The sequence below is a fragment of the Dermacentor silvarum genome, chromosome 11 (assembly GCF_013339745.2).
Source record: "Dermacentor silvarum isolate Dsil-2018 chromosome 11, BIME_Dsil_1.4, whole genome shotgun sequence".
NCBI lineage: Eukaryota > Metazoa > Arthropoda > Arachnida > Ixodida > Ixodidae > Dermacentor > Dermacentor silvarum.
The window spans coordinates 11,974,682-11,999,957 of NC_051164.1; the positions used below are offsets into that span (position 1 = coordinate 11,974,682).

A 25,276-nucleotide genomic window follows, 5' to 3' on the forward strand; every position below is an offset into this window, starting at 1 on the left:
TATTTCTGTTCAGCACGGAAAATTTCATAAACAAAGGTTCACAACCAAAATCATCACAGTGCACTGATATATACCCTTCCCGATATGGGTTCTACTTTCACCTGTGATTTCTTAATCTCTCGTTAGGCATCCATAGGCTGCCTTTTGCCAGTGGCGGAAAATGCCCTGAGAAGGCTAGGAAGGTCGAGTGCCACGTGCGAGCGCAATGATGCAAACAGAAAGAAGGTAGCTGTGCTGTATACGGAGTGTCACATGGGTTAAAGGAAGTGGCTCGTAAGGTACAAGTTGATGTGGTATTTTCTGCCCCCAGAAAAATTAAGGATTTGTTAAGGCAAAAATCTGTTTGTAGAGACGCACCGAGGTTGTGTGAAGAAGCACCAGTGTCCTTCCGTGCCCTGTTCACAAGGTGTAGTTTACGGATTTCCGTTCTCGTGCGGTAGAGTATACATAGCGTTGGTCGGGAGATGCGTAATCGACAGATTAAGGAAGCACAGGTGAAAATCTAACCGGCATTGGGCTGGGCATGTATCAATGCACTGTGATGATTGTGGAAGGCCGCCATTCTGTGAGGGGTGTTCCTTGCTGTACAAAAAGCGCATAAAGATACGCAGTAAATTGTTAAAGCGAATGTGATAGCAAACGCAGTTGGAAGCTGCGTCAGCGCGTCGTCTGTAGCTCTGAGTGGCAGAGAAATGGCCAATCTCGACATTGCCGGTATGCGCGTACTGTGACGGGTAACCTATGTATAAGGTTTGTGACATTTTGTCGATATAAATATGTCCCTTCTTGAAATAATAATCAGTTGAAAGTTGGCACCCGTCCTTTTCGTTCTTGCATGTCCGTGTCAACTCTGCCTTATGGTCCAAATAAATTCGGCAACGAATGGTTCTCCTTGCACACAAAGCACTTTTACATCACCGGCACCATCAGCATAGTCACGTTTCTTGTCGATGCTGGCACTGAGGTTAGTGTCCTGACCACCAATCTTCTCCACCTCACAATTTCTACCATCAGTGAATGCTACGATCATCCCTGTGTACAGACACATATGGCAGTGAGCCTCGGCCTGCGCCGACCACTTCATTGCATTTTGCTTGTCGCCAGCCTTCGCCATACTATATTCGCAGCAGGGGTCCTTTCCCTTTCATTCTTCTCATCGACGTGGCCCGATCCTCAACTGCAACATAGGCCTCTCAGTGGTACTTCTCGGCTCCACCCGTTGGCGTTCGTGTGTCCGTACCAGAACCATATGCGATATGCTCGGAGAGGATTCCTGTTTCACCGCTGCAACAAGTTGAACTAAACCTTTCAAGTATGACGTAGGCCATTGCGTCATCACCAGCTGCCAGACGACCCATGCCGCGCCATGCGGTATCGCTTCTGAAAAGGTCACCATTGCTTGGCAGGAGATAGAGCACACGGCTAAGATCGGCATTGCTCGCCCGTCGTCAAGCAGCTGCATGATCACTGCCCTTGCATCTGGTTCGGATAAAAAATGTAGCGACTGGTGGCCCTCTGGAAACTACCGAGCACTAAACTTCGCAGCCCTTCTACATCAGTACCCGCATACCAGCATCCAAGACTTCCCAATAAACTTGCATGGATGCATGATATTCTCTAAACTCAGCCTCGAACAGACATGCCACCAAATTTTAGTGGTTCCCGAAGACTGCCATTGCCACTCCTTTTGGGCTGTTCGAATTGACTGGAAGAAATAGCGTGCAGTTTTCAACGCTTCATTTATAATATCCTTGGAGGCCTGCTGCTTTGTTCGCCTATTTGGACGACAGTGCCTCACGATCTGAGCATAAACGAGATCATCACTTCCATTTCCAGTGTTTCACCGAGTAAGTCCTGATCATAAAAGTGACTTGTGGGACTTCGGTTTTATATCCTTGAAATTGTTTGGTCATTCAGTTGACGCCAGCGGCATCTGAATACTTCTCTTTAAGGTCACAGCCATCACTGGATTAGCAGCCCAGAATTGTTGCGCGAACTACGACACTTTCTTTTGTCATTGGGAATCGTGTCTCAACCGCGCACTTCTCAAACACATGCGAAATTTCCTTGGCATTGCAGTATAATTTTAATGCTTAGAGCACACATTACCGTAACGCAACTCCAGCTATCTGCATTCGACGATAATATTCGCTTCACGATGCAGATGCCTCTTCAGGTGATCGCGTACCTTTTGCTTTATCTTGGTGACATTATAGGTAAGCAATCTGGCCGGGCTTATGGCCTAGATCAACAATCACAGAATCTCTGGCCGTGATTTCATTGCGACATGCTCAGCTACCGGCTCACAAGTCCCACTTTTTTCAGCAACTGTGCTCCGGCGCTGAGAATGCTTCTTGCTCAATGGCGCCAATATCCAGCTCCCCGTCCCAAGCCTACTGCAGGGGGCTATTGTAACCGATGTCAGCGCACTCGCCAGCATGGGCAACCAGCGCTGAAACTTCGCGTTGCTGCCGCAGTGCCGTAACACAAAGCCTAGCAAGCAGTGGAAGCCGTTTACCGTAGCACATGCTACAATTTTGCATTTGCGAATTCGTCGCTTATCTTCAGGCACATGTGTCTGGCTTCTGACCACCGGCTTACTTGAATGTAGGAGTGGATGCGCTCCTTAAAATGCGCATGGCCATTGACAGTGCTGGTATGGAAGCATCGGCCTAAGCAAACTTTGGTGCAGGCACGCGTCTGCGTTGTGTAATTACAGCATACCAACTTTATAGCTGCCATACCGGACGGTGTCATTATATTTTAGTTTATTTATTTATTTATTTATTTATTTTATTTACAAATACCTCACAGGCTCCACATAGGAGTATTATGTGAGGGGGACTATACAATAAATTTTTACAAGAACACACAACAAAAGGAATGGAAAAATCAAGTGTTATACAATGGAAAAATGTGAGAGATAACATAGGTGTAACACTAATAATAAGACACTTAGTATGTATTATACATATTTGAACGGGCCAACATGCTGTCGTTATATAATGTATAAATATGATTGCAAGATATCATATTGTTAACAAACACAGTCATACATGGTTAGTATTCTATTTGTAAATGCCACGTGATCATGAATACACACTACATCATCAGGGAGGTCATTCCATTGAATGATGGCACGTGCTAGCGCAGATGCGTTAAAGGCTTGGGTGCGGCCAAATAGACGAACAAAACTATGCTGATTATGAAGCCTGCGGGATATGCGATGAGGTTTTGATAGTGGCAAAGTATTTACGTGCGCGCTGTAGATTACTTTATGGAATAAACATAGAATGGCTATCTTCCTGTGTAATTCTAGGGATGGTAACGATAACGAAGCCTTCATGTTAGTCACACTGGAGTAGCGGGTACAGTCACGGGTGATGAAACGTGCAGCGCGGTTTTGCACCGACTCTAGTAAGTGGATTAGATATGATTGGTGAGGTGACCAGATAGAGGATGCATATTCGAGTTGTGGACGAACAAATGTCTGATATGCTAGTTTTCGTGTTATAGATGGCGCCGCGTGAAGATTACGTTTCAGGTATCCGAGTGTGCGCGATGCTGTAGCGGTAATTTTTTCAATGTGTGTTGCCCAGGATAGTTTAGACGTGAAGTTAATGCCAAGTTACTTGTAGTGGTCCGTTGCCAATAATGTTTTATTGTTAAGAGAGTATGTATAAGTAGAGTTTGACTGCTTTCGGCTGAACGTCATTAGTTTGCATTTCTCAGCGTTAACCGTCATCTGCCACTTCGAGCACCAGAATGAAATTGTGTCAAGATCCTGTTGTAGTACCAGATGATCTGCCCGAGTTTTAATTTCACGGTTTAATATGCAATCGTCGGCAAACAAACGGATGTTTGATGATATATGAGATGGAAGGTCATTAATGTAGATAAGAAATAATAAAGGACCCATGACGCTGCCCTGAGGAACACCAGAAGTAACGTCAGAAAATGGAGATGAGGTGTTATTAACCCATGTAAACTGCTTGCGTGATGATAAAAAATTCCGGAGCCAAGATATAGTTAGAGAATCAAGATTAAGGGAAGACAGTTTAGTAATTAGACGACAATGTGCTACACGATCAAATGCTTTAGAAAAATCGACATATATGCAGTCTGTCTGTGTGTTACCATCCATATTAGAAAATAGATCATGAGTGAATTCTAGTAGCTGGGTTTCACAAGACAAACCTTTCCTAAAACCGTGCTGTTGGGGAAAAAAGTACTGGTTATTTTCTAAATGCTGGGCAATATTAGATGCAATTATGTGTTCTAGTATTTTGCAAGGAATGCTAGTGAGGGATATGGGGCGGTAGTTATTTACATCACTTTTATTTCCAGATTTGAAGATGGGTATCACCTTGCCAATTTTCCAATCATGTGGAAGTGTACCAGTGGATAATGATTGATTAAAGATATGGTAAAGGATTAAACTGCAATGAATTATTGTTAGTTTGAGAATCTTAGTGTTGATTCCGTCAATACCAGAGCTTGTGGATACTTTAAGTTTTTTTATTACGGATGCGATTCCTTCGACTGTTAATTGAATGCGGTTCATATCCCCTTCAGTCACGGCGTACACATTTGTGTACGCGACTTATTTTCGCAATTTCTCTGCAGTGGTGTCAAGGAATAGATCGCGAACATTAAGCTTATAGTAACTTGAAAATTCCGCTTACCCTAACGCACCTCCATTTTATTTTTGAGTGCAATGTGTCACTATAGACGACCGCTTTGGTGAAGGCACTACCGTGTTTGACGGGCTGTTCGACGTGAAGCGGTTTGGTAGCAGCTGTGAAATAACTTTTTTTTCCTTTCTAGTAATGCTTGCAACGAATAATTAAATTGTGTATGTAATTCGAGCGGTTTACTAAATTTATTTTATGAAGAAACGTAATATGACTGACTGATCACTAAGCAGATATTCGATAACTCTATAATTATAATGAGTCATCATAATATGCACAAGGAGTCCTTCCACTACCTAGATTTGCTTTCAATGGAGCATGCAGTACCTTGGCATAAATATTTGTAAATTTCATACATTTATCGAAAGTCTATCATAATTCGTGACTGAAGGGGATATAGCTGTAAGTGACATCAGTAATGGTAGGAATATTTGAGCAGTCTTCTTTCATGAATACGGATGTGAAATATTTGTTTAAGACATCCGCACATTTTTCTTCTTCAATCAAATTTCCGTTTCCATCTTGTAGTGCTACGTTAGTCGGAGTGGAGGTCGGGGAAATAGCACACCAGAATTTTTTGGGATTGTTGGTCATCAGGGACTGTAAATCATGAGAAAAGAACTTATTCTTAGCTTTACGAACGGCGCGACAATATGCGGTTTCGCAGGATTTTTGTTTCGACCAAGAGGCAGGAGTGTTTAGTCGCTTAGCTGTCTTGAACAAGCGCTTCTTTTTATTTTGTAGAGTTCTCAGAGATCTGTGATACCATGGCTTTGATACGTTAAGTCGGAATGAAATTAGCGGTATATGAGCATGCATTAGTGCCAATAGCTTGTGCTTGAAAGTTGTCCAGTTTTCGTCGAGTGTACGGGAGGAAATAGATGGTATGTATGCATCGCAGAACGTTTCGAGACCAGTGTTAATGGCAGTGCAGTCGGCTTTCTTATAATTGAAGATGCGCTTAGGAGTAACGGCTCGTGAATATGATGGGATGATAATAGTTAGGTTCAAGATTTTGTGGTCACTGAAACCATCAATTACAGTAACGGCACTAGTAACCTGGGGATTTGACACGAGCATGAGATCGAGGATGTTAGTTCCTCGGGTAGGTTGGTCGACTAACTGTACTAAAGAAGAATCAAGGGCGAGTTTAATGACTTCATTCGAGGTGCGAGAGGTGGAAATTGAAGAGGACCAGTTAATATCAGGGTAGTTAAAATCACCCGCTAGGAATATATTGGATTTAGGATACTTCTCTGAAATAACATCGAGAATGGCGCGCAAATCGGAAATGAAAGAAGGAGAACTGCCAGATGGTCTGTAACAGACGCCAAATAATGAATTAGTAAATGATGACGTGATGCAGACCCATAGGATCTCCAGTGGGCTGGGAATATCTACAACAAATGATGGTATGCGATTTTTAACGGCAATCAAAACACCACTGCCTTTTTTACCTTCGCGATCTTTGCGATAGACAACGTAATCGTTAGTGTCTGGTAAAACTTCTTGATCCGAAATACCCGAATGAAGCCAAGTTTCTGTCAGAGCTAGTATATCACACTCGCAGTTTTCGAGATGCGATTTTAGTTCAACTTGTTTTGATAGAATGCTACGTATGTTAGTATAGGCAAGAGACAAACGTAGCGGCTCATCCTTCAGGCGCTGTGGTTGAGAAAGACCGGTAATAGTTGCCGTCTGCTTCCGTCCTAGCTATCGCGTAGATTGAACAACTGCGCATGATATGGCGTCGTAACAGTATGTGTTATTATCAATTCGCAGCTTATCAACGTTCAGTTTGTATGGCATGCCTTTTGATTTCGCGAAGTCACGCAAATTCTTCCTAGCAACTCGCGTCTGCAGGGAAAAATCCTCGCGTACTGCAAAGTTGCTACCTTTCAGCTTGAACCCATTTTCTAAAATACGCTGCTTGTCCTTGAATAGTGTGAATTTAGTGATAATTGGCCTGCACTTGCCGGCGTTGTACTTTCCAAGGCGATGCGAGCGTTCGATTTGCGATGGTTCCATACTTATGCCAAGGTTCTGTGAGCAAAATTCTATCACTTTTTTTTTCCGCAGACGACCAGTTTTCATCATGCAAATCTGGTATACCGAAGAAAAGCAGATTTGTGCGCCGGAGTCGATTCTCAGCGTCATCACAGCGCGATTCGATAGTTTTAAGTTTGTCAGTCAAGCAAAGAACGGACTCCGGTGACCCTACAGATGAAGAATTAGATTGAATGTTTTTTATTGTTTCGGTGTCGACCTCGAGTGCACGAAGTCGGGCTGCCAACTGCCGTAGCTCTACGTCCACAGACGCTTGCCAGTTTTTTAAGGCATGAAGATTTTTCCGAATGTCGTCTTGGCCTGACTCAATTCTTTGAACGGTTGCTAGGACCGTTGCTAGGACCTTGTCTGCATCAGGACCGGGATTTGACTCAACATCTCCGGAGAGCAGCAAAAGTATGTCACAAAAAAACACTGCGACACTCTGTCTACACTTAGTCAATACAAGTGGTCATTTACTGGGGCACAACACCACAATTAGGAAGCGATCGTCGCTCCTGACATAGCAGTAAGAATGGTCTAAATAACCAACCTGGAACAGTACGGGTGAGTGTTCCATCGCAGTATCGGTGCTGTGCCCCGGCGGAAGGTCACCGAAGAGTGGCTTATATTGCGCGCCCAGTTTGCTGATAGCGGTGTCACGTGTCGATGATCCGAGTGGCCAGGTGAAGTTATTGCGGTCATCCAAAAGCAGCATCGGCGGGAAATCGTCGGACCTGTCGGCACTTGTGCAGCACGGCTCCGTCCTCAAGAAATCCGTAGCCGCGCCAAGCAAGAGGAACACCTGGAACAACAGTACGGGTGAGTGTTCCATCGCAGTATCGGTGCTGTGCCCCGGCGGAAGGTCACCGAAGAGTGGCTTATATTGCGCGCCCAGTTTGCTGATAGCGGTGTCACGTGTCGATGATCCGAGTGGCCAGGTGAAGTTATTGCGGTCATCCAAAAGCAGCATCGGCGGGAAATCGTCGGACCTGTCGGCACTTGTGCAGCACGGCTCCGTCCTCAAGAAATCCGTAGCCGCGCTAAGCAAGAGGAACACCTGGAACAACAGTACGGGTGAGTGTTCCATCGCAGTATCGGTGCTGTGCCCCGGCGGAAGGTCACCGAAGAGTGGCTTATATTGCGCGCCCAGTTTGCTGATAGCGGTGTCACGTGTCGATGATCCGAGTGGCCAGGTGAAGTTATTGCGGTCATCCAAAAGCAGCATCGGCGGGAAATCGTCGGACCTGTCGGCACTTGTGCAGCACGGCTCCGTCCTCAAGAAATCCGTAGCCGCGCCAAGCAAGAGGAACACCTGGAACAACAGTACGGGTGAGTGTTCCATCGCAGTATCGGTGCTGTGCCCATTGCACATTTAAATTGGCGTAGTGCCTACTAGCTAGCCCTTGTTCCTCATAAAACAGCGGGTGCTATCGGAGGCACGCTGTCTGCTCGGCGGTTGTGCTTTGCGGCAGGCGGCTAAATGGCTAAATCTTCGTTTTTCACCATGAAGGTCATCAAGCTATATAGCTTTTTCTCTAGGAAGTGTAGCTGGTCTCAGGGCTATTTTCTTGTGCTGCTTCCGAGCGTAATGTATAGCCTTGTTCAAGCTCTTGAGTGCTCTGAAGTTATTTGGTGCTTATTACTCTTGTCGGGTGACATTTAAACAAATGCACGTCCTGCCATCGATGATGTGCTGGCCGAACTTGGGAACCTGACCACTAGTCAAACGCGAGTAATTGCTTAGATACAAGATATAAAATCCCGGTTACTAACTACCGATGACGCGATATCCAATCTGAAAAAATGTATAAGTGACTTCGAAGGCCACAATAGATATTGCCCCCTTGCAATCCGACTTGGAGTCCCAAAAACTGATAACACCTGCAGTTCCCGTTTGGTTCAAAGACACTAAACACGATTAGACGACACTAAAAACCACTCATGATGGACTAATTCGATTTTTAATTGTTTGCCGGAGTCCAAATCACAAGCGTTTGTCCAATCTGAACACTGTTGTAATCAGCACTGTCACAACCAAATAGACATCGCCCTTGATTTGCCGCCCCCCCTAAAAAAAACGAACGTGCACATCGCCTTGGGGGTCGAAAACAATCGCAACCGTCCGATCATAGAGGGGTTTATTCTCCCCAAAACAAAAAGGTTTCTCTGGAACTGTTGAATGCAAGGCGATAAATTTCAGCGTTGCGGACGATTTCTCGCATTCAATCAAAAACGCTCGTAAGCAGATGATAGCGTCTACGAAGGGCAAAGTCTCTCATTCACCCGCTTCTTTAAAACATTCCTCATGGATGGCAGAACTAACCATTTGATGTATAATGGAGAATCACAGAAAGTGAGTCTTGCAGTCCTCACACTGCAGAGAGACTGGTTCTTCCACTGCCAATAAGAGATCGAACCACGAACTTTCATTTAGCTTTAAAAATGCGCGACGTTTTTTCCGCGAAACTTGCCATTTCCTTGAACTTCGTACTTCCATCTAACAGCAGCCTACTGGTAGTAACCCACACATGGCCGACTGCAGACATCATTGACTCTCGAGTTTTCACAGACCTTTCGGGTTCCTCATCTATCAGAAAAAGCGTACAATCGTGAGGATGGGGAGGAGGGTATTTATTGCAGTGAACAAATTGCTATTTCGCTTACTGGGAAAGGTTTCGAGTGATTTAGAAAACATATTCTGTTCTAACGTTCATCGCCCCAGTCTTTTCTTGTACACGTTTGCTACAGGCGTCGCCATAAAGCCAGTGGCTTCGCGCACCAACCTAATGAAGATATGAGCGAGAATAACCTACCACATCAAAACGCCCATATCCGTTATATGGGGACCTTAATTTACAGCAGACTGGAGTACCGATTTTGCTTAATCGTAGGCAATACGCTGCCAGGGACTTTGTAAATCTCTATCTCAATTTTAGTTTAACGCAGCTTGTAAAAGTGCCTACATGAGCTACACGCGCGACATCCAACATTTTGGATCTTGTGCTACCTTCTCTACCCGAAATTTTATCATCGTTGACATGTGTCCGGCAAGTCACTGACCAGAAAGTAATTCACACTTCCTTGAGCTTACAACCAGTACGACCTAAAATCTCCGTCAAAACTATCCGCTTGTACAAGAAACGAAATTAAGAAGTAACTAATATTGTGTTGCGCTCATTCTTCCCATTTTTCAAAATATCCTTACAAACTCCCTCCCTTGAAGAACATTGGATGCTATACAAAAAGAAAGCAAGCCAATTGGTTATTAAATTTATTCCTAAAGCATCCTTCCGTGCAAACAGAAATCAGCCTGGTTCTCGAGGACACTTAAACGGCTGAAAAAAAAAAAACTTTTTTCCAGGTTGGGGCACGCAATGAAAATGCCGCTGCATGATCGATGTATCCCGAGACTGAGGATATCTGCTTCAGGGTCGTTCGTGGTGCGATAATTTTTTTTGTGTGTGCATGCGGAGAAATATTTCATCTATACCTACTCATAACCGTAGTCAGTTTTTCTGAGTTATCAACCACTAGAACTATCGCTCTATTAGTGTGAAAAACGCAGAAGGTGGAGCGTACTAACGCTCAGTGCACAGATGTTTTAATGTTGCATGTACACCAAACACGCAGAACATTTATGGGTAAATTTAAAGCATTTCGTCAACCCCTGCTCAAAGACTTTGCTTTGCATAAATTATAAAATGTGCGGTAGATCTGCACATTTATTTCTGATGTTCCTGCTGTTTCATTGTCTTGGCTAACGTTGTATGCACTCCCATTTTAATTCATCTGGTCCTTATTCTTCTTTGAATAAACAAAAAAACAAAATAAATAAATAAATTGCACATGAATTACAAGCACATAACATATTTTGAATAACTTGACCACCCCAAAGTGTCAATGCAAAGCAATGACAAATAGTAATCACGAACAGCTACTCTCTAAAACGATGGCCATATATGGCCACAACTCTAACTTATTTGCATGCATTTCTTATTTTTGTTTTACAATGAACCTTTCTGTGCAACTGCTCGAGGACTTTCCTGGCCGGGATTGCTGGGTGGTGCTGTCTTTGCGCATAGCTCATGCTTAAAAAAAATCAATTCACGCGCACGATGGTGAGATCGAACCTCGGTTCCCCAGTACGGCAACCCGATCCTCTAAGCATTGCGCCACAATCGCGCGTAAACACAAAGGAGTCATTTGAGATGAATGAATGATAGAATGAATGAATGAATGAATGAATGAATGAATGAACTTTATTGTACGAAGAGTGGTGTGGTTAATCTCGGGTGGAGCCCTCTTGTATAGCCCACTGGCCTCGGCGGCTCGTCGGGCCTGGTCCAGGGTCGCCAGTTGGCTTCCCAGTGCCAGCTCGGAAAGCCGTGCCTCCCAAGACCACGTTGTGAGTGTCTATGACGAGCTCACCAGCCTGGATACTGCCTCGGCTGGGCGTTCCGTACATTGATACGTAATGTGTGTCAGTGTCGCTGTGTGGTCGTTGCACCAGGTGCATACACTGGTTGTGTATACCTCTGAAAACATTGCGTGCAACCTTGATATGTGCGGATAAGTGTTGGTTGGAAGGCTGCGCAGTCCCTGGCTTGTTGACTGCTTAACTTGGGATGTGGAGGAGCGTACTTCCGTCTGGTCAGGCGTTGGTCCTCCAAAATCTGCTTGCTCGTGATGGGATCTTCATGGTGGTTTGTGAGGGGTCTCGAAGAGTGTTCTGCGGCTCGGCCAGCAAGTCCGCGAGCTACGCAGTCAGCCTCCTCGCTGCCTTCCAGGCCTGTGTGCCCTGGGCACCAGACGACCCCATGGTCCTCAGTCAGCGTGGGGCCCAGGATATCGGTGACGTACCTGGGAAGTGTGCCTCTAAGATATCACCAACAGGCGGCCTGTGAATACGTCAGGATATATGCGGAGCGACCTCTTCGTTCTGCTTCTTCGATTGCGAGGGCTATGGCTGCTACCTCCGCGGTGGCGCTTGATCTGGTGCGTATAGATGCACAGGCCACCACTTTCTTTTGGTTAGTTACTGCCGTGGCGTATGCCGGTTTTCTGGGGCCTTGTGAGATGGTCGTTGGGTGTGCCACATTTTCTATTAAGGGAGCACAAGAGCACATGTGTTCGCGCCAGTTTACGTTAAGCTAATGATGCCACAATGAAATGGGCAAATTTACACAATTTCTTTAGCCGCTTCCCGTATATTGATAGATGTGCGTAGGATCTGAATAATGACTTTGCTTTTAGGTGTGTCTTACCATGCTTTGCTTAGCAACATTTTTTGCATGCCAGCATTCAGTGCGATCCCTTTAGGGTCTCGAATTTTGGCAGTGGAAAATAAGAAAGAGATCTTGTAATAGTTTTGGCATTATGCAGCGTGTCTAGCTGGGAATGGTGCTGTTTAGGGACTTCTTTACTGCCTGAATCTCCTAATCGTCTTCGCTTAGACGATGCAGAGACATCCTTCCCATTTTGCGCGTGTGCGAATAAATGCCTAATGGCAGTTCGTAGTAGAAGCAGCGAGATTACAGGTGTCACTAAATGATTAGAGTTCCTCATGTCAAAATATGTTTTCAGCCAACAGTCTTCACTCGCAGTACTCAATCATGAGGATAAATTCGCGACGCCACTAACAGGGCAGGCCATTTCGAATGACACAACGCTTCCCAAATTTCGATTTGGGACGAATAACGTCAGGGACAGAATTGAATTATCCGCCATTGACGAGAGCGCGAAGAAAGCTCCTCATTAATCAGCCAACTCTCGTTGCACGCTCCCTTTTGTAGCACTACTGGCGCACGTACTTTGAAAAGTAGGCTAGACCGCTAAGTGTGTGCCTCTGGACGGGACGTGAGATAAAAGAAGGAAATGGTATAGACGTATAAACGTGTTAGTAAGGCAGGCAGCTGGCAAAAAAGAGAGAAGTGTGGCAAGGAACGTCGCATGCCAGACGGCCTTCGAACAGACAAATTATTATGCGTCGACGCGTCTCTAGTCGAGAACCAGACGACGACGATGGTGGCACAAAGAGTTTCTCGAGTTTTCTGGACGCCTCGGCGCTTGGACATGAACGAATGCGTTCGGATAAGCGTATATAAAGAAAGGGGCCTCAATGGAAGCGATACATTCGTCGAGAAGAAACAAGGTGACATTAAATTCGCCATTAGGTCTGAGTAAAGCACACGACATTGCGTGTAAGTAATGACGGAAGTGGGCCGAACACGACACTGTCGCAGCGATGTGCCGACCATGCTCGCAGCCTTGGGCACCAACACAGCGAATGTTCATTATTTTACTCAAAGTTTACCGGTGAAAAAAAAAGAACAGCAGTCTTTACCAGTTTCCTGTATTCTTTGATGCTGTTATCTCTTTCGTCTTTTGCTAGTAAAACATTTCGAGAGAAGTGCATAGAAAGACGGAGCTCTCTGCACAGGAATTCATTCGTCTTTGCCAAAAGGCCGAGATAAAGAAAGATTTCATTGCTAGCAGCTAGCCGCATGCTGGGTATCAAAATAAGGACTGCGGGTCAACGAATGAGCATTCGCGGGAAGGTGCGATTTGTGAATCTTTGAAATGTGTGTAGCATTGAAGTGGGAATCGAATAATTCTTTTTATACATATAGGTCATAAAATAGTGCGCGTCCGCTTGACATTGATTTTTACTTAACACGTAGCAAATGGTTGCTACTTCGATGAATCCAACAAAAGTAGCGTGCAATGCCTAAATCATTCCCCGCGTTGCTGAGATTGATCGTGAAGAATTAAATTACGCCTGTACCTATTTTTTATGTGGTTAGATATGCTGTTGGTGGCCGAATGTTAGATAGTGAGCTTTATATATGTCCTTATGCCACAACTTGGCCAATTCCGATAGAACTAGTGGTGTATTTTATTCTTTTATGAAGTGGTGCTTCTTTAGAGTAAGCAGCAGTAAGCACTATCATCGAGTTTCCTACCAAAGCTAGAGGGAGCTTTGACACTACTACGATATTACATGAACTTGTTGCTTCACACGTGTTGTGCCGTTAGTTTCCCCGCTTTATTATTTCCAAATTCGGAATCGATCAAAGGCTTCTACCATGGCCAGGCAATAATTCTTTGGCGATTGTTGCTTGGGACAATTTATCTGTGTTGGTTAATAAAGCCTTGAAGTACCGATAGCCCAGTTGAGCCTCGTCTTTTTGTTGTGTTGTGTTTCGCGCCTTAGGCACCACGAAGTATCGATGGTAACTAGCCAAAATTTCAGTAGATATTGAAAGCTTCTTATCACGCTTTACCGGCGAAGATTAGAAGTATCTTCTCTCGCACCCTATTGGCTACTTTTATGTGTGTACACCTTATTTGCCCTCGTAAACATGGGTAAATAGATGTAGTTGGGCAACAATAATACTCCGCTGAAAGTAAGGCGTGCAAAGCTTTGTTTTCACACACTATACAGGCCGTGCCACCAACAGTATGCCTTTCTCCTGTGCCGCTGCATACCACACAATGCATACCAATACATACCGCAACGCATACTATCCAGCCAGAATGCAAAGACGCTCTAACCTACATTACTGTGCCCAATATTATTGTGTTTATTTTTTATAGTGAAGGATCATTTATAGCGAAGGATCATTTGCCTCATTTTAGGCACTTTACGGTAGGCAAGTCGCTGTCTCGCCACGTTTCGGGCCTCGTTATTAAAAACGAAAGTGGTGGTAAACGGCGGGCTCAAAGCTTTGACTTCAATCACAGGAGTCCGATGCAAATCGCACGCATGCTTCTCTTCCTCCAAACTTGAGTAGCTTTTCCATACGTTGGATGTGTGCGTCATGTCACAATTTCTCGAATTCTTCTCCAGTGTGAACAAACGCCTTCAGATGCTTTGTTGGACAGCACCACTTTCAGGACCTGCCCCCAGCCCCTTCGCCGTAGCAGCTAACAGTATACGTAAAAGTTGTGCGACATTGTACAGGGTTTAAGGTGTATTCGCCAGCGCATAAATTTATTTGTCGTTTTAACATAGACGACATGACACAGACTTAGATTCGTATTATTGCGTAACACCTATAGTCAAAGATGTCTTCATAATCTGTGTTTCTTTACTTTACGCCCGCCCAGTATACCTACGAAGAATGCAACGATCGGAATGTCGTAAACTCACGTCGAACGACCGGAGTGGACCATTGACACCCTATGATCCTCATCTATATTGTCCTCATCTTGCTGCTGTCGTCAAACGCAGGCATGAGTCATTCACACAACCGGTTGCCATAAACAAACATGTTGATCCATCTGGTAACGCTTCGCGGAAGCCCAGACAAGCTGGACCGCCAGCGACTAACAAAATACTTCGCATAACATTTACACATTGGGTTCAATCTGAACAATTTTATTGCAATAGCAGTTATTGCGGCACCAACTGCGTATCTTGCGACCGGGCGCAAGGGCAACTGGCGACTCAATCAGGGGGCTGAATCTTCCTATACCTCCCATTGGTTCTCGTACAGCAGACGCTCAGTCGACGCTAGCGCCAAGGCGCACTTCAGTTAGGCCCTAGCGGACGGATGACGGTACTAAGGCGGCGAAAAACAAAGAAAAGCGCCACGATTTTTTTACTCTCCTGATTTCTCTATAGCCCTTTTTTTCTTCCTTTCTTTATGATAAGGTTGCTCCGCTCGATAGTCCTTTCCCTCATGACTTTCCTATCCCTCCTTGCATGTCTCGCCTGTCCTCCCCTCATGCTTCGCGCAGTGCTTTTTTTTATTTCATTAGCTGTCCGCGGCGCGATTTTTTTTTCTTTGTCGCGGGCTTTATCAGACGCACCGCCGGACCGAAGCGCGCGCTCCTCTCCTGTCTGGCCATGCCAGGCGTTACACCGTGCATTCGCGCTTGTGTGCAGTGGTTTTTTTTGCGTTTTCATGCAAGCAATCCCGTTCATAATTGCGATCACGCAAGCATGTGCCCCAATTATATTTATAAAATAATTCCACTTACAACAAAACAGTTTTTTGGACTCACATTATTGTGTTCGTTTGCGGAAACCTAAATTGGAGCAGACAGTACAACACACTATACATAGATTGCAACAAAACGCGGATGGTGTTTCATGTACGCACATGTAAAAAAGCAAGTTCGCGCGGTATATCGCTTCAACGGAAACTGAGCGGCAAATGCACAGCCCACATTCAAAGGTCAGAGCCGTGTGGAGATAAGAGACGGTGCGGGCGACCGCCGGGCAGAGAAGTTGTTGGCAGAGGAGAAGCAGCCCCCCCCCCCCCTCCCCCCCTCTTCCCGTTTCTTGCTTTCGCGTGGGAGATTGAGTGGTAAGATACGCCTTTGGCGCCGGAGCAAAGCGCCGCCCCGCCTCCCTCCCTCCCATACCCCAACGGCCTTGCGCGGGACGGTCGCGTTTGCTTTCCGCCGTGCGTTCGCCCTCCGTGATAGCGTGCGTCCCCCGCGCGCTTTCGCTCGCGCATACGGCGCGCGGGGACGATTTTATCGCTCTTGGAATCTATACGGAACCTCACGGCAACGGCGACGGCGACGCCGACGGCAGAATTCCGATTGAAGTGTCCATATAATTCCTATCGCAATAAAACATTTATTGTAATTGCTGTAATGGCCAATGCGCAGAATAGCTTCTCACGGACTGCTTCTCGCTCGGTCCATAAAATCCACCTCCGTGAAGTGCGCCGAGCATATTCTGCGGTTGTTGACCTTGTCTCTGGGCAAATCCATTAGGTCCGTCATGCCAGGGTAGTTTAAAAACACTTCCATCCTGAAGAACAGTGAAGATCATAAATTATAACATCGCAGTTGGAACATACAAAACTGAGCTCGTTTCAGTTTGCGGCAGAGTACTAGTTGTGATATGTCAACCGTAATCCTCAGAAACGCATTTTTAAATGATGGCGACCAATTCGCTAGAAATAAGTGAAAAGCGCACACCTAGACACGTGTTCCTTGCGATACGCACAGGTGGTACTATATTTATTAGGAGCTTTATGTTCGCTGCTTGTGGCACAACGATTTACTGCATCATTGTGGTGTTTTCAAATCAGCTAGCCCCTGCCTCACCACCGGGCATGGCAGCCATGTACGGCTGCGCACAATTCTATCACAAATAAAAACCAGGAAGTAAACTGCAAAGTATTCACCTGTTGTTTTTAAGGATGCGGTAGAATTTCGCGTCGCATGGCTCAATTTGTCTAGATGTGTTCGTACACTATCGAACCATACACGATACGTGCAACGGTTCGGTACCACATGGACCACACTGCTAGCGAGGAAGGCGAAGACCGCAAAACTGACCGCATAATGCCAGAAAAAATATTGCTGCCGTTTTGGCCGTTATCAGCACGGCTGACAGCGAGCGCGGGCCGCGCCAGCCGCGCCGCCGATAGTTGAAGGCGAGAGAGAAACGACAAAGTTGGGAGAGGGTTCACAAGAAAAAAAAAGGAAAAGCGATTTTGATTTCGCATCCATATCATGGATGGCGCTGCAATTCGCGCGGACAGAAAACCAGTGGAGTTTCCGAGGCCTGACTCAATCTCGCACACGAAAGGAGCAAAGCGGGAAGGTCGCGCGGGAGGGAGAGGGTGTGGCTGCTACTCTACCAGCAACTTTGTACTTGTACTTTGCGCGGCTGCGGGCGGTCGCGCGCACCGTATCTTGAAAGCGATTTGCACACGGCTCCTATCTTTATGTGCGCTGTGCTTTCGCCACTCAGATTCCGATGAAGCGAAAATCCGCACGAACCTTCGATCGCTGCTGCCATCCACACTTGCTCACGCCAGCGTTTTTACAGTGGTTGTCTGCGGTCATTCAGTGCAATCTATTCATGTTGGTTTCTGCGCGCTGGCACCATGCTTTTGAATTCAGTTAGTTATTGAATGTGTGCAAGTTTATGCAGCCGATAAAATTAATATCCTTACCCCATATAGCTCTTTACTAATTTGCTATTGCAATTGATGCTTCACCTTCCGGGCGAAACTGCGACTTTTTAACTTCAGTTTTTCTTTTGTTTCTGTTTTTAATGCTTCAGATTAGCCTTTGTCACATAATCTTTGTAGGTTTTAAATAATTACGTGTGTTTTATCGCCGCTTAGCATACGGGGCATTCGCATAACGTTACCAGTGTTGACAACCAGAAGGAAACTGTCGCCTCTCTAGAGTATAAAACACCTGCGTTAGAGAAGTGAAACAAATTTGTTGTGGGCCCGACATCCGCAGCCGATACGATTCTGTTTGGTGCGAAAAACAAACAAATATTCGCTTGTGAACAACCTGTTATTTCGCATTTCTTGCGAACGGCCTAATCTCTCCCTTTCTGCTTTCATGTCTACATTCGAGAAGGCGCAGGTATCCAGAGCACCGATCCGTGCTACAACGAGCACGCATTTCCTGCTTCCAACCACGGTTTCAACGCCGAGCACGGACACGAACTGTGCGCTTATCGTCATCATTAGTCCCTCTCTCTCTTTCGCTCCTCAGACGAAGAGCGGCATCCAGATCGCCAGCGTCATCGCGTGAGGACGACAACTTCCGGTCCACCTAGGACGGCGCGATCATTCAGCCCGCTTCCTGTAGCCTTTTCCACGGGCGTTCATACCACGCCGGCGGCGACTAAAGAACCCAATAATAACGCCCGATAATAACGCGCCCATAAAAGGGTGCGACCCGCAAACGACCACCACGCTGCGACGCCGGTGCCTGCCATTCAAGGCCCATTCCCGCTTCTCCTGGCGTGTCCCATCCGCGTTGGCGCATCTCCTCTTTTCTAACGCTATTGGCGGGCGGAGGGGGGGGGGGGGGGGGGGCGTTCAAAATGAGGACGTGCTTCGCATTGCCATTTGCCGTGCAGGTGTATATATTGTGTAAGTGGTCCTCGTCGTCTGCCTGAGATAAATCGGACAGACGAGACTCTTTTGAATCATTACATCCTATCAGTGAGAGCCAGGACTACGATCTCTTTTCCGCTTTAAGAGCTGATTCGCCGACGCGCAGCCCCCCGGCCTATGGGAAGACTCAACCTACTCAGTCGCCTCATCTGCGGCCATGAAGAAAAGGCCATTTCTACGATGACTCGGGGCCGTGATATGGGGTTCTTACGTGTAAACAGGTCCTCATGTGCTGTGGAAAATGAATAAGAGTATTATTTCAGATCCGAGAAGATGCGGTGCCTGATGGCTTTTGCAGGCTTCTCCGGGTGATACGCGGTGATTCTTTGATTAACAATGCTTAAAGAAGAGATGTGTCCGCACACTAGGTTTCGACAAAGGGCCCGTTTTTGTCAGGGCCTCGTGGACCCAAGCACCCTTGTCGGAACGTTATCTCCGGAGAGAGGGAGGGAGTGCTGCTTCCGGCCGGCACCGGCACTTCGAGTCGCCACCTCCTTCAATCGTTAGCTTTTCTTATCTCATCGCCGAATTTCGTGTCGTTCGCGTTATCGGCTGCGTCGGTGCCCGCAAAATAAACCTTGGGCGCAGTGCCAGAATTCGCTTCTATTGGTGGAAACGCACTGTCCTGTGAGAGAGGAAAGTTCGTTCACATATCTCTTTCGAAACCATAAGATGGTGTTGCCCTCCGCGAATGATCGGTGGCTGAACATACTGGCAGCGTCGGCATTATCGTGGAAGTTGTCGTGCGGTTACTATCACGCGAATGCGCGGCACGCGCAGAGCTTAGATGGTCTCGAAGAGACGCGGGGTGCGTTAGGTTTCAGAAACAAGGAAGTGAGGTGAACGCACCGTCACCGCAATGTACAGCTGCAGAAATAGAATGGTGCACATATACTCAACAGATAATTTTTCTTGAAGTGTTTTCTTCGAAAAAACAACACAAACATTCTGTGTTAATAAAAAAATCGTGAAACTGTTCATCTCTAAAAAAATGTCGCAGTTTCACCCGAAAGGCGAAGCATCAATTCCGATAGCAACTTAGTAGAGAGCTATACGGAGTAAGGATAGTAGTTTTATCAGCTGTATAAACTTGGACATGCAGCAGCACCAGCAACGCGCAAAACTGTTGTCGACGCTCGTCGAGCAGCGTCGGAAGTCTTTACCACCTTCTCGATCGCCTCACAACGTTCTTATATAAATAGGCATTTAGTGCCGCAGCTAAACGTCGCCTCCCCTCCCCCCCCCCCACGGCCTTTCGCGCGTCGGTAGCAGTCGCGCTTGACAATGATGATGTTTATTTGCATCAGTACATGACGCGAGGGGCATGCAGAAAAAGCGGCCACATGGACAGCTTGATGAAGCCGCAGGCCCCAGCATTGGCGTTTGCGCGACGTTAGCAAACACAAAGGCAGTACATCATCATTTACAAATGCCATATGCACAAAATTGAGCATCGCGAACCATGCGAAGCAAATGAAGAAAAAATATGTTTAACAACAGGGCCTAGTAAAAACAGCTCCAACCAATAAGGACAAATAAGCAATGGAAGGCACAACGGTATCGCAACAGTTCGAAAAAACACGAGGGCGAGAAAAGATATAATAAAAAACACAAGCCGTAACAATACCATTTCTCATACAGACTAAAACAAACAAAAGAACGAAGAATATAATCTATACAATGGGACTAGTTAGATCCGATAAGGAAAAAAAATTGCGAAAGCCAAGGAAAACAATCTAGTGCAGGCAGAAATAACTATACAGAGCTTTCAAAGAGGTATTTTCCAATCCATTGGGTTCATTGTGTAATTTATTCAGTAGCCTTGGCAGGTTGTTACAAACAGTTTGTTGTCCGTATGTCTTTCTAACAGTTTCCACTCTTCAAAACTTTGCCGACTCTGTCGTCCATGTCGTATATGTTGTACGGTTGATTTTTAGATCCGCTAGTGTTCTTAGATTGCTGACTCCATTTTTTATTTCTTGTTTATATGCTCCACAGAGTCGATAATCGTACATACTGGCAATTGGCATTGTATTATATTTTATGAAAAAATCACGTGTATGAACATATTCCGGAACGTTTTCTACGACTCGTAAGAATTTGTTTTGCAGTACATAAAGTTTTTCCAAATTTCCCTGTGTTACCCAAACTAAGTGACTGTAGAAAGTAGAAAGTAGAAAGAAACAGTGTGTTGAAAATCTGCATCATTATTTTTGTTGGCAGTGTATGACGGTTACGGTATACAAGCCTGATTGTTAGAGATAATTTTGTCGCCAAGGAATTTACATGCATATGCCATGATAAGTTTTCTTGGAAAATAACGCCTAAAGTTGTAAAGCATGGAACAATATCGATAGGCGTTAAATTTAGCAATATAGGCATATTAATTATTACGTTTTTATTTTTGCTCCGGAAAACAATTGCTTTTGTTTTGTTTGTGTTTATTTTAAGACTATTTCTGCGTGTTCATTCATGAAAGCTTTGAAGGATTAAGTTTGCTTCCTCAACTAATTCATCCGCCGACTTTCTTATCAGGAATATGCTAGTATCATCGGCGTAAATTATATAGTTTGTATTGATACTGATACTAATGATGTCATTAATATATAAATTAACGAGAAAAGGGCCCAAAATACTGCCATGTGGCACGCTACAAGAAACAGGCAGTGGACTAGAGAGTTCATCATTAATACCGACCCTTTGCTTCCGGTGTTCTAGATACCATGTGATGAGGGATGCAGCCTTCCCGCGGTAGCCATAACGTAGGAGTTTCCTAATAAGAAGTGAATGATTGAAACAATCAAATGCTTTTGTAAAATCTACAAACAACCCCAGAACCAGCTGTCCCTCATCAATTGCTGTTGAAATTAACTCTTTCTGAGCAAGTAAGGCACACTCCGTGCTGAGACCATTGCGACAGCCAAATTGGCATTCATTTAGAAGTTAATGTTTTTGCGCAAAATCCATAAACCAATTTAAAATTAATTTTTCAAGTACCTTCGATAACATAGGGAGGATTGATATTGGATGATAGTTGCTCATGTCCTTTTTGTCACCTTTTTTATATAGGACACTAATGCGAGCTTCTTGCATTTTACTGGGAAAAATAGCCTGATTGAGACAAAAGTTGAAAATACATGCAATGCATGGAGCGAGAATATCAACAACGTATTTTAAAGGTTTTATCTGCAACCCGTCAATATCTTTCGCACTGCTGCTCTTTAGATTTTGAATTATGTGGCTTAATTCGTTTTCATCCACAGGTTGAAGGAAAATAGTGCTGCTATAAACCGGAATATTACTAAGATCATTTGGTAGCATAGGCGTATTACCTGCACTTGCGAAATATGTATTAAATGTATCTGGAAGCCACTTCCCAGATAACTCTATGTCATTAATATCGAACTTAAGAACTTTCCTGATAGGCGGAAGATGCCTTAATACATAGTTCAGCCTTTTCCACTAATCTCAGAGCATCCAGCAGCAGGTGCAAAGAAATTTGCAAAATATTCTCGCCTAGCTTTTTTTATATCTTTATCAAGGCGATTACGATACACTTTGAATTGGCGGAATGATTCGATATCTTTAGTTGAAATAAATTTGCCATAGAGAACATTTTTATGCGCGATTTGTCTGCGAAGCTCAGAGTTAATCCATGGCTTCCGATTTTGTTTTGCTTCGCTTAACGCGCACTGAGGAAAAGCTAGATTGATATATCGATTTGACAATATGAAGAAATTTTTCGTGGGCCCCATTTGCTTCGTTGAATTTGTATACATCTTCCAAACAAGCATTTTCTATTTGTTCCCGAAATATAGACAAACTGCGTGGGGTTATTTTTTGCATCTGGTGCATTGGCTGCGTTACCTTTTCTCGTACGTGCCCTTTGGCGCAAATAAATATAGGCTAGTGGTCGCTGAGGTCATAGGCAAATACACCCGCCTTAACTTTTTCAGGGGTGATATTTGTGAAAAAATATCAATTAAAGATGATGAATTTTCAGTAACTCTAGTGGGTAAGTTAATCACATTCACTGAACCATTCATATTCAGTAAAATATCTAATTGTAAACTTTGGGAATCGTTTTTCTTCATATTAACATTGATGTCCCCGCCGTAAATTAAATCAAACCGATTTTTCATAACAAACTCACAGATTTCTTCTAATTTATCGAAAGAATTGCTAACACTGCCATTGGGAGGGCGATAACATACTATAATAACGGTGTTATGCATTTTTATTGCTAGAACTTCATAGTCAGTTGTTATTGCGGAGAGTTAGGGCAGTAATTCACACTCGAATACTTCCTTTACCAGGATGCATACTCCGCCTCCGCGAAAGTATGACCGATTTGAGTAGAAGGTACTATAATTTGGGATACGGAAATATCTGTATCGTTCATTAACCATGTTTCTGTTAGCAGTATCGTATCCAATGATCGCCCTAGCTGTTCAAAAAACAAGCAGAGGTCGTTTTTTTATTTGAAACGGAGCGGATGCTTAGATGAAAGCAGTTAAAGGATTGCAGAATTTTTTTTACCTAAATGCTGACTGAATACTTGTGGCAATATGTAAGTATCCCCACTTGCACAAGTCATCGTTATCAAGAACTGGTTTTAAACGAGCTTATCAAGATCCCTCGCGGTAGAAACAGCCACTGCGCGTTCACCGTCGGCTTTTCGGACAAGAACGCGGCTGTTGCTATGCCACACATATTTGTAGTTCACTCACTTCGCCCATAGTTTTGTCTCAAAGAGTAAATCAAGGGTCCTTTTTGTCACATATTCAGGCAGGAATACATCATCTTTCGATTCCCGCAACTTCTTTCTGCTTTTCCACCAGCGGTCCCTATCGGCTTGTTTCGCGAAGCGACAGATTATACCCGGCATCTTTTCTTTTTTTGACAGCAGCCGATGAACTGAAACAACGTAATTTTCTGAAAGCTATGGAAGTTCGAGCTGCACGGCTACTTTGTTTAGCTTTTCGAGCAGGTTTTCTTTTTCACAGTATTGAATCCCATGAAATTCCAGGTTTAAGCGGCGGCTCCTCCATTCAAGTTGGTCATTTGAGATTGCAGCTGATTGACGTCACTCTCGTTTTCTTCAAGCCTTTCGGTTCTGCGTTTCAGTTCCTTGATCTCATTTTCATTTCGCTCTGTTCGTAGTTGCAGTTCATCATAATGTTCGCTCAGAAATTGTAAAGTGTCTTCAATGCCTTCAACTACCTCTCGGAGTGGCAACAGCTGGTCAAGCTTTCTGTTAATTGTCATTAACTACTGCCGCACGGCTTGCGTGTCAGAATCATCACTAGATTTGTTAGGTTGCACACTTAATTTCTGCCGTCTACAGGACGTGCAGCGCCAAGTCCGGCGGTATGCATCTCCCTTTGACCTAATTGTCGTGTCCGAGATTCCTGAGCATTTTCCGGTGTGAAATTTAGAAGTACAATCACTACATTCAATGGTTGCTCTATATATATGGTGACTGTAAAGGAGGAAAGAGACGCTTGATTCTGCAGCCCTTCATGGAGCACGGCGCAGAACGCGCGTTTGCTCTCGGCCGTGAGTTCGCTCAAGGGCCGGAAACTCCCTATACCTCCTATGGGACGCTCGGTCCAATGCCGATGCCAATAAAATGAAGCAATCCCGAATGCTCTACACGTAGTAATTTGGCTGAGAAAATGGGCGTAAATAAGGCTCAAAATACATGGGAGGTATAGACCGTTTCATCGAAGGCGCCGTCATTTTGCGGTCACAGCGCCGTCTATCATCCGGCACATGACGCCACCATACTGGTATGTGGAATCGCGCTGGAGGGTATGCAGCGGAGGTGCTGTTGATGACGGTTTGCAAGTTCTCGAGTTTTTGCTTAGAGTTCTCAACAAGTTTTTGTGATTGGGAAAGTTAGCGTGTCGTTACTAAGATATCAACTTCAATATTGCCGGCATATCAAACGGCGAGCTGTGGCGCTGCCAAAGCTCTGCCCACAATCGAAATAGGAGGCGAGCCACGTATGAAATTGTCGACACGTAACATACGAGCAACGTGTTATCATTGTATGTCTAGCCTCGACCTTCGATTACGGTATCACTAAGGTGACAACAACCACAGGTGTCCCGGTGTGCCATGCGGTGTGCCGCTCTATCGTGCATCCCAATGCAGGTAACTAGCGAAGCACAGAGGAAGCAACTTTTGGTCACTTTCCTGCTCCTAAAATTCTCGCGGTACCATTTTTCAAGCATTGTTTACCTGGCACCCGGGCATCAACCTTCACTAAATAAATAACTCTAAAGTGACTCGACCGGGAGGGCCGTTAACTTGGCATACTCGATCAGAAGACCGGATGACAGTGGTCGCGAATATGCCGGGATCATCCAGACGCAGGCGACGTGTTCAAAGAATATGCGCACTCTCAGGGCTCGAGTGGTGCCTGTGCGATGGCACGTCGCCGATTCGAGAAAGGTGAAAACGAACAACTACTCTTTTCAACAGCAATCTTATTTTCGAATGTAATACAGGGTGCGATGGGCGGCATAGGCCTGACAGCTTTCGGGCGAGATTCGGAAGCACGGGAGATCCCATGTGAACTAGCGGTGGCCGGCACACTGTAGGCATGTGTTTGGTTACAGAATGAAAAAGACGACA

The 25,276-nt window shown here is 45.1% G+C and overlaps 1 pseudogene; it reads right to left on the reverse strand.

Annotated features, from left to right (window-relative positions):
• Nucleotides 1-23,232: 23,232 nt before the first annotated feature.
• Nucleotides 23,233-23,902, reverse strand: LOC119433749 (uncharacterized; annotated as a pseudogene).
• Nucleotides 23,903-25,276: the final 1,374 nt, after the last annotated feature.